This window comes from Choloepus didactylus, chromosome 17 (assembly GCF_015220235.1).
Source record: "Choloepus didactylus isolate mChoDid1 chromosome 17, mChoDid1.pri, whole genome shotgun sequence".
NCBI classification, from domain to species: domain Eukaryota; kingdom Metazoa; phylum Chordata; class Mammalia; order Pilosa; family Megalonychidae; genus Choloepus; species Choloepus didactylus.
In genome coordinates, this window is record NC_051323.1 from 18834997 (window position 1) to 18850960 (window position 15964).

The 15964-nt window shown below is 52.0% G+C and overlaps 1 long non-coding RNA gene across 1 annotated transcript; it reads left to right on the plus strand.

The window, feature by feature from the left end:
* Positions 1-10602: 10602 nt before the first annotated feature.
* Positions 10603-15582, plus strand: LOC119512717. Its single transcript, XR_005212448.1, has 3 exons — positions 10603-11066; positions 12008-12379; positions 15534-15582. It is a non-coding gene; the product is annotated as an uncharacterized LOC119512717 (long non-coding RNA).
* The last annotated feature ends 382 nt before the right edge of the window (positions 15583-15964 follow it).

Genomic DNA, 15964 nt, shown 5'->3' on the forward strand with positions numbered 1-15964 from the left:
TGCTCTCTCTGTCTCCTCTCTCCTTCTCTCATCTTTCTAAAAGCAAGCTTTTCCATTCAGAAAGAAGATGCTAAATGGTGACCATGCAAGTCTTTGGAGCGAAGATTGTGGCCCAGGCCCCAGGTCCCAGCTGCAGGGCTAGAGTGCCCACAGGCTGCCCTGGGGGAAGCCCCACACCTCCTCCCCCCAACCAGGCTGCCTCAGCTCCAGCCCATGCCTGCTCCTCCCCTCTTCTGCCCCTCCCTGCCTCCCCCTGCACCTGACGGGCCAAGAGCAAACAGGGCTGTTTGTTCCTCCCTCCCCGGAGCCACATCTGCTAACATACATTGCAGTTCCCTGGTGTTTCCTTTTTCTTATGGATGCCGCCTTAAGCACTTTCTCTGAAATCCTATGCCCTTCAATTAGACTGAAGTCAACAAGCACTTATTTGTTTGAGGCCTCTTCTATGTGCAGGTTTTATGAGGGGTACAAAGAGGACTGAAGAATCCAGGTTCTGCCCACTGGGAACTCACACCCTCATGGGGGGTGGGGGGTGGAGAGACTCATCCACAGCTAACTAATGCAAACCAGAGGGGTTGTGAAAGACATGGAGATTAGTTATAGCTTCAGAGATCCAGGAAGACTCCTTGGAGGAGGCGTTCCTCTGCAGAAACCTCAAGAGAGGAGAGCCTCCAGAAGGCATGGGAGTGAGTAAGATCAGGTGGAAAGGAAATGCTGCCGGGGAGAGGAGGGCTAGCATGGACCTCTTGGAGACTTCCACCTTTAAGGACGGGCAAAGTTGGAGGGAAGAAAGAACAGAGAGGAAGGATGAGGAACAGGGCACATGACCTCCATGCAATGAGCTGAGTGCATTTCTATCCACCGGGAGCTCTTAGAGCTGGTTGGGACCTTACAGCTAACCAATCAAGCCCTTCCTTGTACAAAGAAGGAAGGCCGTTGAGGCCACACTTGGCAGGGAGCGATTTGCCCAAAAGGCAAAACGCTGTCTGGGACTCAGCTTCCAGCTTACTCTACCCTATTCCCCAAAACAACCCAAGACCCAGGTCAGCACCTTGTTGATCTTTTTAATCCACAAGCCAGAACTACCACAGCACTCGGCACATAGTAGGAACACAAATATTTGCTGAATTGAATCCTCTTTCTCCCTGTTCCTCCAGCTTCTGAAGAGACAAGAAAGAGGCGGGGTCCTTTACTGAACCCCTGGCAGACCACAGGCGCCGTGCACACGTGGGTTGTTTTGTTTGGTCTCACCGTGAGGCTGTTATTCCCATTTTACAGATGAGGAAACTGGATCTTGGAGAGTAAAGGGATTTGTTTTACAGCTAAGAGTCTGTCTGACTCTAGATCCCACAGTGAGATAGTTGAAATGGAATGGAATTGTTGGTTTCTCCTCTGTGCCTTCAGCTTTTAGAGGAGGAAGGGGATAGAGTTGTGGTAGGAAGAATGTGTTATTCTTTCAAGGAATAACTATTTTTAATTGATCATAACTGGCATTACCAGCGGAACTCCCAACACCAGTAGAAGAGGTGAGCAGAGGTGTGCATTCTTTTTTAAAAAAATCACTGCCTCTCTTAGACTTCCATCTCTCTCTCAGCATCCTCAGCATTTGAACCTGGTCTGTGAGTCCAGAAGCTCAGGGACACTGTCACAGGAAGACACAAAAAGAGTTAGGATATGATTTGTGTGACCTCTCCAAGTGCCTTGTAAGCAGGAGTTGGAGAGGGCAGAGGATGTGGGAACGACTGAGAGAGCGGTTTCTGTGCTCAGAAGAATGAAACATAGAGATGATGATGATGTGTGTGTCACAGATGGGTGTAGGATGGTGTTGGGCACAGGCCTGCCTTCCAGCCCCAGACCTTCCCTTGTGCCCTGGTAAACTTTTTTTTTCTCAAGGTATCATCAATCTTTTATTCAACCATGCACAGCCCATCATTTTGAAGGAAATGATACAAATTGTGCAATAAGAAGACTGATTTAACATACAGTCTTCAACAAAATAAAGTTTATCCAATTCATGGGGATCCTTGTAAACTTTTCAAGGCTCTTCTACAAGTGGGGTTCTGGAGTTGTCACTAAGCCTTTGTCCTCCTTCCAAGGCTGGGGAGGTTGAGTCCAAGGGGAGGGCAGGCTGGGAGAGAGTTGGGGGGAGGGGGAAGCTGGAAGTCCTGGGAAACCTCATTACCCAGGCCAGGTGCAGAGGCCAGCCCTGGCAGCCAGCTGGGGGTCGAGGAGTGAGGTGGGGACCCCGGCTGGCTGTTTGTTCAGCACCAAACTAAGGTTCCTGTTAGGAAGTGTCCTTGTTTGTGTCCAGCCTGATTTGTTTGCTGTTCACACTTGCATGGAAAACTGCCCCTTGGAGTCCTGGCTTCAAACGTAGGGGCGGGCATGGGAAGGGGAAGCATGGGCTGAACTCAGAGCCCTGGAGTCCAGAGAATAATCTGGGAAAATGAGTGCCTACACATTCCTGAAGAGGAGGGGAGGTCTCACCCCCTGGAAGCTCCATGAGCTGGTGACTGGTGCAGCCCTGGCTCCCTCCTTCCTTCCCTGAGGAAGACCCAAGTCAGGAAGGGTTTGGGGTTTGGCTTCCTCACTCACCAGGACGACTGCCTAGTAAGGAACATGGTCGGGCCCCACCCCAGAGACACTCATTTACTTGGTTGTAGCATGGCCTGAGCAGGGGGAACTGTGAACCTTCCCAGTGACTCCAAGCGCAGCCAAGGCTCAGAACCATGGCTCCAGAGCCTCCCAGGTCTTCCCAAACCTTAATGTGCACCACCTGGGGATCTTGCTCAACTGTCACTCTCTATTCAGATATCTAGGTTGGGTTCTTAGGTTCTGCATTTCTAACACACTCCCCAGTGATGCTAGTGCTGGCCTGGGGACCCTACTTTGAGCAGCAAAGTTCTATACCTGCTTTGGACACCTCATTCCAGTTGTCCTCACTGCTCAGAAGGGAAGGGAGCAGAGCCATGTCCTACCCATCCCAAGCTTCCTGCACCTGTTCACCCAATCCACCCTTTTCCCACCATCCTACTTAGTAAAGTGGTCATCAGACTCCATGGCTTCTCTGGCCAAGGACAGTCCTCCAGTCCTTCTCTGGGTCTAATTGGACAAAACAGGTCCCTGACCCTGCCTGAGACAAACCAATTCAACTGTGGGGGAGAAGAGATGAATGTAGCAGACACACCCTTCTCTTGTTCTCTTAAGAACTTAGACCTGTTGGGTATATAGGACACATACATTGTGTCGACACAAAGATGGCTGCAATATCTTCCTTTTGACATGCTCTGTTGCAAGATAACCTTGCCATTTCCCTACTCCCTTCTCCTGGATCTGGGCTAACCCTATGCCTTGTTTTGACCAATACAATGTGGCGAAAATGATGCTGTATAACTTATGAGGCAGGGCCTTATGATCTGCAGCTTTCCCTGTGCTGCTTGGGTTGCTCCTGGGATCCAGTGGTCCTGGGAAGAAGCCTCACGTAGGCACGTGGAGAGGGAGAGAGAGGTCCCAGCCTCCCAGCTGACCCTGCCGAGATCCCGGATGTGTGGCTGTTCCAGCCCCAGCCACCGTCTGATTACAACCGGAACCACCGACATAATTTGTGGGATCCCCAGTATAAAATGAAAATGTAGGTCCATTGCTCAAAAAGTATTAAGAATTTCAAGATGAAGGCAGCAGAGCATTAAAGGAACTGCGGGGCCTATCTGAGCAAAGATATCTGTGCAACTGCAGAGGTTGAGGCCCTGAAGCTGGCCCTGACTGCAGTCCGTAAGAGTTCCTGAGACCACACGAGGTAGGACAGCCCAGCTGAGCCCTGGCCACAGAATTGTGAGTAAATAAAATTGCTATTGTCTTTAACCACTAAGTTTTGGGTTGCTTGGTATTTGGCAGCAGATCATCAAAAAGCATCCCACGGTCTGATTGTGTCGTGGAAGGGTGGATCCCTGAGGGGAGGTACCGGAAGGTTAATGGGACCTTCTTACAGGCCCAGACCAAGGCCAGGATCTTAGTAAATGAGAATATCCATTCACTCATTCGCTGGATCTGTGAAGGTGAAGACAGTTCACAGAATGCAACAGAGTCAAAAACAAACTGCAATCCAGTGCTCAAAAATGTGCTTTTCCCAGAATATGCTAACCTGGTTGATGGCAGAGGAGTCAACACTGGTGCAGATGGAAACACTGGGGCTAGGGCTCGCCTTGTGCAGGAGTGGGAGACAAAAGGTCTTTGGAGTCAGACAGACCTGGAGTTAAGTTGGGCTTGTCCACATTCATGTTGTGAGAGCTTGGGGAGCCCGATTCCTCCTCATTTGCCCCCAGCCGGCTTCCCCTGTAGCCTTTCCCACTCCACAAAGTGGCAACTTCTAGCTGCTCTGACCAAAAAACTCAAGAGTCATCCTTGGGTCCATTCTTTGTCTCATTCTCTCATTCAGTCCATCAGCCTGATCCTCTTGGCTGTACCTTCAAAATACATCCAGAATCCTACCTCATCCCACCACCTCCACTAATTCCAACACAGGCCAAGCCTCCCATCTCTTGGGAGGATTACTGCAGTAGCTGTCATCTGCTCCCCTGCCTCACCCCTTGCCCCTCTACAGTCTTCAACCCAGCAGCCAGAGTGGTTCTGGTAGACAGGGTCAGATCACATCACTCCTCTGCTCAAGATCCTCCAGTGACTCCCAGGCAGGGGTAACAAGGCCTGACACTCCTCTTACCTCTCTAACCTCATCCTCTATTTTCCCACCGTCTTGCTCTACTCTAACTTCTCTGGCCTCCTCTCCCTCCCTTGACCAAGCACACTCCTGCCTCAGGGCCTTTGCACTTGCTATTCCCTCTGCCTGAAATGCTTGTCCTTCAGATATCTGCATGGCTCCCCTCACCATCTTTGGGTCTTTGCTGCAATGTTACCTTCTTAGTGGGGCCTTCCCTGACCTGGCCTTCTCCACCTTGGCCTACATTCCTTATTTCCCTGTACTGCTTTATTCTTCCCTTTAGTACTTATCACCATCCAACAAACATATTTACTTATTTATTTATTTCTATTATCCACTCCCCCCCCCCAAAATAAGAATGTAAACTCTTCAAGGGAAGAGTTTTTTTTTTCACTTTGTTTACTGTTTTTTTCTTTTGATGCCTAGAACTGAGCCTGACAAATAGTAGTCACCCCACAAATGTTTGTTGAATGAATAAATCAGTAACAAATATAATTGATATTAGCCTTGCCTAGTAAAGCCTATTCACTGGATTTCCTGGTCTTGAAGGGGTGATAATGGTAAATATCTGACATGGAGCAGGTGCTTGTACACACATGTGTGGGGTTTGGTAGTGAGTCTGTGTGTGTGTGTGTGTGTGTGTGTGTGTGAGAGAGAGAGAGAGGGAGAGAGAACGGCAGGAAACAGCTCATCAGCCTGTTCAATGTCTGCCCCTTTGGCCAAGTGTGCTTCTTGAGGGTTCTCAAGGAGCCAGGTGAGCCACTGCAGGTGGGCTTCTCCCCACCGCTGCTGCCTCCCAGCCTGTGTTCTGGGATTACCAGGCTTCAAGCCTTCACATAGGGAATTCTGGGCAAGGATCGAGTTGGGCCCAAATCCTCACAATATCATTGGAAACTTCTGTAGCTCTTCTAGGCAAAAGCAAATATCAGAGCTTAAGTTCCCACAAGCTCCCTCCCACTCATGCCTTTGCAAATCTTCTTGTAGAGTTTCCCATTTAATACAATGGCTCTCAACCTTTTTAGTGTATTTAGGAACACTTTTATTTTCCTTTCTTTTAAAGATTTTTTTTTTTTCTTTTGGACCTCAGGAGCAGTAGACTGAGGTTATCACTCCTGCTAGTTCATGTTCATTGCATCAAAGGTCCATGCCAGACCCCACTGTTCTTTTTGTCTTTCTTTTTCCTTTTACCCCCAACCCCTTGACAATTCCCTCCTCTCCCCTGATAAGCCTTTGGCTTGTGTATTTGCTATTTATTATTGATTTTTTATGGGTCCATGTAAAATAGTTTTAAATTACATAAACCTTATGTTATAGAACTTCTTTCTTTCTTTCTTTCTTTCTTTCTTTCTTTCTTTCTTTCTACTCAAAACTGTTTTAAAGGCCTCTCTTTGGTGCTGTATACATAGAAGTTTCATTGCTTCTAACAGCTGTTTTCTAGTAGTTCATGTTGCATATGAAAAGTCTGCTGTAAGGTTGATTTTTTTTATTTGTAGAAAACCCTTTCTGCTTTCCAAAAGTTTGTAAGATCTTTTTTCTTCATCAGCAGCATTCAGAGGTTTCAACAAGAAGCTTGAGTATGTATTGTCACTTAATTTGTCTTTCCAGCTGCAAGCAATGGGCTGTTGGAGGAGCAGCCACGAGTTGAGTTTTGTTTGTGTTGAATGTGAGGTGTCGTAGAAACGTCCCAATGGAGACACCTGACAAGCTGGATAAGAGAAGGTGTCTGGGCTGCGTGTGAATTCTAGTTTGAGAAGAAAAGCATGAATAGATAAGGCCAAATACCATGGAGACTAGTTCAGGCAGGGAGTTCAAGGCACTGAGCTGGGGAAAGCAGGGGGCCTAGGTCTATTTCTTGGTGAGGGGTTGTTTCCCTCCCCTTCTTTTTTCCCTTTATTTTTTAAAAATTATAATAAAATACTTCAAATGCTATGTTACAGATAAAAATATAATAAATTCCCTAAGAGTCCCCATCCAGCCTTATCAAACTAGCTTTTGCCACTTTTACTTCAGATTTTCTCTTTTAAGTTCAGGCACATTACAGACACATGTAATGTATCTCTCTTTGTAGCTTCCTCCAGTCTTGTTATGGCGTTAACTATTATTCTAATTTGGTGTTATTTGCACTAATTGTTTTCACACAATTACTGCATATTTATCCATAAACAGCATACAGAAGTGTTTTGCATGCTTTTAAACTTTATAGATGTGGTATCATATTGTACTTATTCTCCAGCTCGCCTCTTGCACTCAGCATTATGTTTGCAAGTTTTACACGTGGCCCTAGTATATTAATTTTCATTTCTGCAGAGTATTCCAAAGATGAATGTACTGAAAGCTTCAGCATCCTTTTTTCACAGCGGCAGCCTCAGGCAGCAGTGTTTCTGGAGCTTCCCTGGGCTAATGCTCCTCTGTTGACTGGGGGACACACCTGGACTTGGTGCTGGGAAAAACCCTGTCAGTGCTCACCGGCTGGGCGTGCGCGGCCCAGAGACAGAACAGGTGGACTCACAGCGCCGGCCGCTGGCCCGCGTGGGCAGCTGATAGGGCACAAGCTCGAGACCCGCGCATGCTCTGGGATTCCAAGTTCCCGGAAGGAAGGGCCCCTTTTTCTCAGTTTCCACGAAACTCCTCTTACAGTGCCTTGGAGACTGTTAGCCCTTGATTAGTGGTTTTGTAGCGGTCTGGACTCGTTACCAGGAGTCCTGGGCCCAGCCTTACGTTAACTTGGTACTAGCGCATTAACGGACGCCTCCTGGACGCTGTCCCAGCTGGGCCGCGAGAGGGCGCGGGGAAAACCCGCGCCTGGAACCGAGGGCCGGGAGGGCCGGGCGGACAGAGAGCGGCTGTTTCTCACCGCGGGCAGCAGGGGGCGCGCGCAGACCGTGCCATGCGTGAACCCAACACTCCCCACTGCGGACGCAGACAGTACCCCGGGTCTCAGCAGCCCGGTCGAGGGTGCGGGCGGGGACTGTGCAAGGAGGTAGAGGATCCTAACATAGGAGCCTAGAAGTTAGGCCAGCTTGGTCTACAGACTCTCAGAAGCTACTAGACAAGAAGTAGGCGTCGGGGAAAAGAGGTGGGACGCTGTGCCCCGAGGGCGGAAGATGAGGGGGCCAGGGACGCTGTGTCTGGCGCTGGGGCCGGCTGCTCTCCGGCAGATGGAGTCAATGCTTCCCAACTGCGGTGGAGAAACAGGCAGCAGACCTGCTCCCCCACCCGCACCCTCCGGGAGGAAGAGAGTGGAGTCAATCGCAGGAGATCGCCTGCAAGGAGATGAGAACGGCAGAGACCCCACTTTTCATCTAGTTCCCCTCCTGTCCCTCGGGCCCCTGTGGTCACAGCTGGGAGATGCCGAGGTGGGGGCGGGGGGCGGTGACCCCTCTTCCTGCTCCCAGACCGACAAAGGCCCTTTTGTCCTGACAATATGGACTCCCAGAATTATTTTTCTTTTCTAATTCCAAAACTAATATATACATGTTGCATAAAAATAAAATACCTAAAGAAAGTGAAAGCCCCTCAAATCTCAAACATAATAACTACCGTGAGTAATATTATTCATATATATTTCTATACCGTACTTACACTAACATATCATTATTATGATTTTTACAGAAATTGAATCAAACTGAAAAACTTTAACTTGCTTTTAACTCAATATATTTTGGATACTTCACTGTGTCAGTATGCATAGCTCCACCTTGTTTTTAAAAATGGTTGTATAGTGTGTTTCTGTAAGTGATGGAGCCCTATTCACCACCACCCTCATTTTCCCCCACCCACCCACCCACCCCCAGCATCCTTATTTGCACTGGGCTCTCTAAAAGTATTTCTTTAGGAGAGATTCCTAAATGTGCAATTCCTGGGAGGAGGAGAGAGGCTTATCTGAAATGTCAGCTGGTGTTGCTGAATTGCCAGGTCACTATGTCTCGATGGAACAACCATAACCTCTCTTGAGGTGGGGGCTGCAGCCCCCAACTCCTGGAACTGGCGGTTGCCTGACCCGGTCATTTCTGGGATCCCAGTAGCTCACCAAGGAACCAAGAGGTCGGTAAAGAGGAAGGGAAGACACAGAGAGGAGAGGGGTTTGTTTGGTCAGTTCAGAAGTGACAGTGGCATGAGAAAGGACTCCATAACTCCAAGAAGAGGGCTGATAACAAAGAAGCCTTTTTTCCCAAGGAGGGGTGGCAGAGGAGCCAGTCAGAGGAGTGAGGCATGGTGGGTGGGTGGGTGGAGGTGGAGATCCTTGGGAAAGAAACTGCCAATCCTGGGGGAGAAGGCCCCATGCAGGCACAGGTGCCCTTTCCAGCCCCAGCATCTATCTGGAGGTGGGGGACTTGTACCCCTGGCCAAAGCTCCCAGCCTCTACACAACCTATAGCTGGTCTTTGAAGGAGAAGAGAGAAGGTAGAGGACACCCCCAGGAGGACCCTGAGATGGAATCAGATACTGAATTGGTTCACAGACGCTGTGTTGGAGAAGACCTGGGGGGCTTCCTGGGGGAGGAGGTAGGGCCTTACCTGAACCTTGGTAGGTGGGCAGAATTTGGACCCTCCCAGAAACCTGGGACGGCAACCCAGGCAGGGGCACAGCATGAGCAAAAGCAGGGATGTAGGAATAACCTCAGACTGCTCCGGGACCGGGAAGGAGCACCAATGGAGGGCGAGGGGGAAGGGCTGGAGGAGCTCTGTCCGGGGATGTGACAGAGGCCTGGGGCGAGTCCTGTGTGACTTAAGGAGAGGAGTTTCTTCGGGAGTCCTGGGCTGTGTTTCCGACTTCTGGGGAACCTGGGAGATCTGGCTTAAGAATCTGGACCCGTCCCTTGGGGCCTCTGGAAGCCTGTCAAAGGCTCACTTCCCGGAGCAGCCGAGGACTCACTGGGACGGTCTGCGCGGAGGAGCGCGGCACCCTGGACACCAGGGGGCGCCGTCCTCCCCCGCGCACCCCAGCGCACAGAGGCGAGGGGCCCGCCACTCTCCAGGCTTCACACCTGGTCCTTCGACTCTTTCTCCCTCCGCCTCCCCAACCAGAAGCTCTTTCCCCTCGCCCACCACGCAGACGGACAACTAGGGGTGCGGGGGGAGAAGAGGGTTAGAGCCAGGTCTTGGGGCGCGATGAGGAGAGTTGGAGGGTGGGACTAGAGCAGAGAGTGTCTGTGTGTCCTCCACTCGCCCCTCTCTTCCTCCTTCCCCAATCTCTTTTCCTTCCTCACTCTGTCCTTCCGCTCTCTGCCCCCTGCCCTCTTTCTTTCATTCTCCCATCTTGGTGTTTGTACATCCCTGTTTTGAACGGGAGTTGGTCCTCCACGTGCATGTTGATTAGGGAAAAGGTGCAAAATTCATAACATTGTAAGGAAGAAAAAAACAATCCATCGCTCCCGCTCCCGGGGCCTGCTCTTTCTGAATCCACCCCCGCCCCAGGAGCCACCCGGCCCGGCCCCCGCCTGCCGTGCGGGTCCCGGCGCCTTGCCACCCCCGGAGCGGGCGGGGAGGGCTCCCGGGGTAAGGGGCTAGGGTCCAGGGCCCTCTCCTCGGAGACAGAGTCACGGCCCGGCCGGTGCCGCTGCGAGCGAAATCGAGCGCGAGAGATTGAGGCGGCCGCCGCGTGTTTGCCCAGCGCCCGCCCCCGCCGCCGCCCGCCCTAATCTCCGATACACTTGCGAGTTGGCTTCCTGCCCCGGGACCCCGGCTTCCCGAGCAAACAGGCCGAGCGCGGCGCTGCATCCGAAATGCGGCATTTGAGCCCCTCGTAGGAGGAAAGCCGGGGCGCGGCGGCTCCGGGGTAATTGCCCTTCTCCGCCCCTAATCCCCTGGCCCGGCTCCTCCCGGCGGCGGCGACCCATTGATTAGTGGGGAGTCGTCGGTACAATTCTGAGCCTGGGAGGGAGCCGCGGGTACAATTCTCCAGGCCAGGTCGAATTCTGAGGGTGGTGGATGTCCCCGGAAAGGACATCGGGGCTACGAGGGAAAAGACAGGGAGCGGAGAGGAGGACCATCTGCAAACTTGTAAGGGGAGCCGAGGCGAGGCCCACCCGGGCTGAGGGAGGCGGGACCCCAGACTCGCTGTCCCCAGCATGAGGAAGGAGGGGTGCCGAGGACCTACGGCTGTGCGGGCTGGGCATGAGTCCCGAGTGCCAACTGCGAATAGGCACAGGGTGCAGCTGCAAAGGAGCCGAGCAAAGCTCCACGAGAGGGAAACAGACATTGCAAATCCCACAAGTAGTTAAGGACAGGTCAATTCAGGGGAGAAGAGAAATAGAGTGCTACAGGAGGTTTTGGGAAGCAAACCCACTGGGGCCTGGGCGATGGCTTCCCCGGAACATCTTCCCTGGAACATCTTCCCTGTGCCCAATTGGGGTGAGTTCTGTTTCTTCCCTCCCACCTCCCAGCCACCTTCCCCACTCCTGGAATAGCTTCCCCAGCCCAGGGAGTCCTGAGCAGGCCTTCCTGGGATTAATCCCACGGTTCAAAGCTTGGCATCTCTGTGCAGGGCTGAGGCTGGGTGCTGTGGCCCTGGGGGGTCCAGGGAGCAGAGCTCTCCTCTGACACCCTGAGGCGGAGGGAAGGGAAGCCCAGGCCTGGGGCAGAGGCTGGACCAGGGTAAGCAGAGGTCTATAGAAACGGCACACAGAAGCAGAGAGATAGGAGAGAAATCTGGCTTCTGGTAAAGAGGACTCAACAGCAAAATAGGAACTCATCCCTCAACAGGGCTGGGACTAAGGTGAGGCAAGAAGGCTCCTGGGGTGCAAAATTTAAGGGTACTCATTCTCAGGGTCATGCGAGGGCAGGGTTGGCATCTAAGAGTGAAGGCCTCCTTGAATTTTGTGCCCTAGGAGTCTCCTTGCCTCTTTGTAGTCCCAGGCCTGCCCTCACTGCATCTGAAGGGGCCCTTCCCTTCCTAAGTGGCCCCAGCCCCGGCCATTGCCCTATTGATTTGCCTCCCAGCCCCAACCTCACCGGGACATCACCCTCACCCTTCTCTTTGTTGGTAAAGAAGCTGCACAAGGCAGAGACCTCTTCCCTCACTGTCACTGCCAAGAGCAGCCTTCAGGGAGGGGAGCAACTACTGCATAAATAGCTGATGAATTGAACCGTGACCTTGTAGCTCCTACCCTCCGCTCCTCTGAGCCAAAATTCTTCCCTCCAGACATGGCCAGCTGCGGTGGCCATCCCTGGGTGCTTGCTTTACTTTGAACCCCGTTTAATCCGCAGGCCCTGTGCCTAAGTGTGTTAATTTGCACAGTTGGTGTGTGTTTGTTCTCACATCCTCTGGGAGTAAGCCCTGCTCCTCTCTCCAGCCAGATGCCAAACTCCCTGAGCGCCTGGACCAAGTCTGGCCAGGAATTCCTTATCTGCCCTGCAGTTCCCAGCCCCGGATGGGCCTCCATGTGTGCTTCTTACCGAAGGATGGACACCCAGGGCCCTCACCTCCATCTGACGACCTTGGACAAGTCCTCCTATGGCCTTCTCTCCAGGTGAGGAGTGGGTGATCCAGGTCATGTGTCTCTGCAGTGACAGAGCTGGAGCTGAAACTGGGGTCTGCTTCCAGGCCATGTGCTATCCTCGCATTCAGCAGTGACATCAGATGACTTATAAAGTTACAGTGCTCTCTGCCTCAGGATGCAGGTATGGGTTGGTGGAGCTTCTCAGCTCTTCTCATATCATTCCAGGTACGTGGCCAGCAACTGCAGTGAATGTGCGTGTGTGAGCAGGCAGGCAGGCCTACGCTGCCTAGTTGGGGGTCTGCGTGTGTGTGCTGTCTGCTGTGTAGGAGTGTGTGTGTGTCTGGGAGGTGTGTGATGTTAGCAGAGGCTGGGTATGGGATCTGTTGGAGGTGAGTGTGTATTTGTGTGGGGGTGTCAGCTGGGTGGGCATGTCTGCTGAATGCAGGTGTGTATGTGGTATCTCCTCAGCTGTGTCGGGGTGTTTGTGGTTTTTGCTAAGGGTGAGGGTAAGCGGTGCCTGTGGGGTGTGCACAGTGCTGGCAGGGATGTGTGTGTGTGTATATAGGTGGCTGGGGCGCCTGCACGCTCTAGCATAATGCTGCCTTCCAGAAGCTTCTGTGTAAAATGCCTGGTGATATGCCCCCACCATTGATCCTGTGCCTGGTCAGAGGCTACTGCCCCCAGGCCTAGCTAGAGAGGATGCAGGGAGGATGGGAAGTCTGGCATCTCATGAGGTCAGGAAGCTGAAGGACAGCTGTAAGCTGGGGCATGGAGACCCAGAGAGGGACAGACGTTGGCTGCTATAGGTGGTCAGGGGACAGTGCCTGGAGGCCCCGAATCCTATTGTGCAGAGATGGCAAAGCCCCATGCACCACACAGATCCCAGGAGGGGAGCACTTTGGGCATGTCAAGTCTGGGTCTCAATCCAGGCCAAACATGCAGGCTCAGGACACTTCAAAAGGAGAGAAGCCCTGGGAGAAGGCTGAGCTCAGGGACAAGTGGAGGGGGAGAAGTGAGCTAGCTTCTCTGGTACCCTTCATGGCAGATACAACCCCATGCCAGGGCACAGGACTTGGTGAAAGGAGCAGGAGCTGGATCTCAGCCCAGCTGTCTCTCTGGCTAGGTGTGCTTATGCAGTGTGCAACCTGCCCAACTGTACATGGCAACCCTGGACCTTGGCCTGGGAACCCATGATCTTCTGCTTCCTTGGGTGCTGGTAGAGGACTGGGAGATTGAGCAAGAGAAGACATCCTCCTAAGGTTTCAGAGGAGTGGGAAGGCCCAGCCAGGATGGGCTGGCTCCGGGAGCAGGACAGCAGGAGGCCTGGTGGCTGGGCACACTGTCTTCTGGAGACCATTGTCTGGTGACGCTGGCTGGTCCTTCTCAGCAAAGACAGGGCAGAGGGCACCACATCCCAGAAACTTTCCACTCCACAGAGTGTCAGAATGGCCATCTGTCAGCCATGGGAGAGGTATGATGGGAAAGAGTAGACAAAAAAGCCAAGGGAGGGCTGACCAGAAAGGACATGCAGAAAGAAGTCTGATAGAGGGGAGGAGAGAAGCCTCCTGAATGGTAGCAGAACTCACCACGATTTATAACCTTGGACTCCCAACTTCTTTTTGTCCTCAGCTTTCTCATTTGCTTAAGAGAGTAGGGGAAAAAAAAATGACTTCTAAGGTTCTTTCCCCTTTTGACTTCAGCCACAGACAGAACTGGACTGACATGGGACTGACCCAGATCACAGGTGACCCTGGCCTGGTCTTTCACAAGCTCCTGTCCAAGGGCAGCTGGGTCAGGGGCCAGGAGAGTGTGGATGGCTCAGTACAGCCTTCCCCAGACTGAACACTCCACTGTGGCCCACAGCTTGTCTGGAACACTGTACTCACATGTGAACAAAGGTGCACAACTATTACTGACTTTTAGCTCCCAGGAAGACTGTGTCTTTCTAACACAATTCTAAAATCAAAACTGGAGCCCAGCTCTCTATGTCTTCCAGGGCTGAGGTTTTAGGAACCTCCAGCCAAACTCCAGAGCTGAGGCCAGCAGCCTGGGATGCTTTATTTGGTCACTGGGGCCTGGAGGACAGAGAAGGGCAAGAGGCAGAGAATTCCAGGCCTTTGGAGGTCACAGGGAAAGCCAAGGACGGGGTGGGAGGTGGCTGCCTTTGCACAGAGGAGGGAGGGGGAAATGATGAGCGAGATTTTTCACCCTTTCAGTAAAACAAAACAAAACAATATTCTCTTATTTCCTTCCCTGAGATTAATGATAAACTGTCTATCCCCTAAAAGAAAATGATAAAGACTCTAATTTTGACTTGGAGGCTTAGAAATGCCATTTCTACGCAAAACAGGGAACCCATAATCAGACTTGAGCGGGGCAGAGCTTTGATGGAAAATGTTTTCCTCTCCCCCTCTATTTCCTCCCCTCCTTCCCCTGGCAAACCAAGATGCCCGACAGCTAAGAACAATGCTCAATAAAGTGAAATAATATTTTAGTCAAAATAGGCCGAGACTGCTCCCAGCCAACTGTAAATTAGCATTTTGAGGGCAAATATGCAGACAATTTGAGATAATGAAGCCTGATTATTCAATCCAATGAATGTTAACTAGGAGGCAGAGGCTCCACCGCCTTATCTCACTCCGTTCGATTTATTTTTTTAATCGTTTCACATTTGAACTCTTTATTTGTTTCTGTTTTATGTGCGTCCTCCCCCCCTCCCCACACACACACCCTCCTCCCCTCTTTCTCTTCTCCACCCCTGCCCAGGCTGCAGAAGAGGACAGCTAGGGGACCGTCAATCTGTCACCCAACCTCGCCTTTGGGTGGAGATCAGCAAGCCTGGAGGTGTACCTACTGTGTGCACGGTCCTTTGTGGAGCTGGGGGCCATCGGGGGCTTGATGTGCACTAAACAGACAGAAGACTCAGGCCCTGCTATTCAGGACATAGAGCAGGGCTGGGGACAGGACACAGGGAAGTTACACGAGTATAAAGAATCAGGCTGGGTGCAGGTGAAGTGGAGAAATGCACGCTGGGCATGAAATCCACAGAAGAAATGCCTTGGACATCCCTCAACTCACTTCCCTTTCCACAAGGTTGCTAGGGAGTCCCTGCCCCCAGGAGTCATGGCGACCTTTTTTTACATGCTTCCTGGTTCTAGGCAGGACTGGCTTTCATAATTTGCGGGCATTAGTGCAAAATGGAAATGTGGTGTGGTGGGCACTGAGGATGCTGCCCTTCTTTTGGTTGGCAAGCCTGGAAAATTAAAGACAGCCTTGTCCTCCAGTTTCCTGCTGGGTTCCATCAATGGGAGGCGCTAATGGGAGACTAGGGGGTGGGAGGAGGGAAAGGTGAGAGTATTTCTTTTCTCTCTCCTTCCAGCGGCATCTATGCTGTGAGCCCCGCTCTGCCCTGGCAGCCCCAGCTCCTGGGCTCCGGTAAACTCCATCTCCCTCTGACCCTTGTTTTCAGCTCTCCCAACACTCCTGGAACTCAGTTCTCAAATTAAATGCCCTCTATCATGAGGGCCCTGGTGGAGGATGGTTTTCCTGAGCGTTCCTGATGGGCCCGGGTTGTGGGGTGCAGGGCTGGGGGCCAGGTCCACTTATCTTCTCCTCATGGACACAGCCCATCTCCTGAGGCCCACCTGGACAGCCTGTGCTGACCCACCCTGCAAAAACATCTGGGCAGAGGCCTATGGGGTCCCCTTCCCCAGCTGGGGAGTGGGGGGCAGGGGAGGAGCCAGGGCTGAGTGGCAGCTTTCACCAACACCTCACTCTTCTCTTCTCGACATGTTTACTCACAGGCTGTCT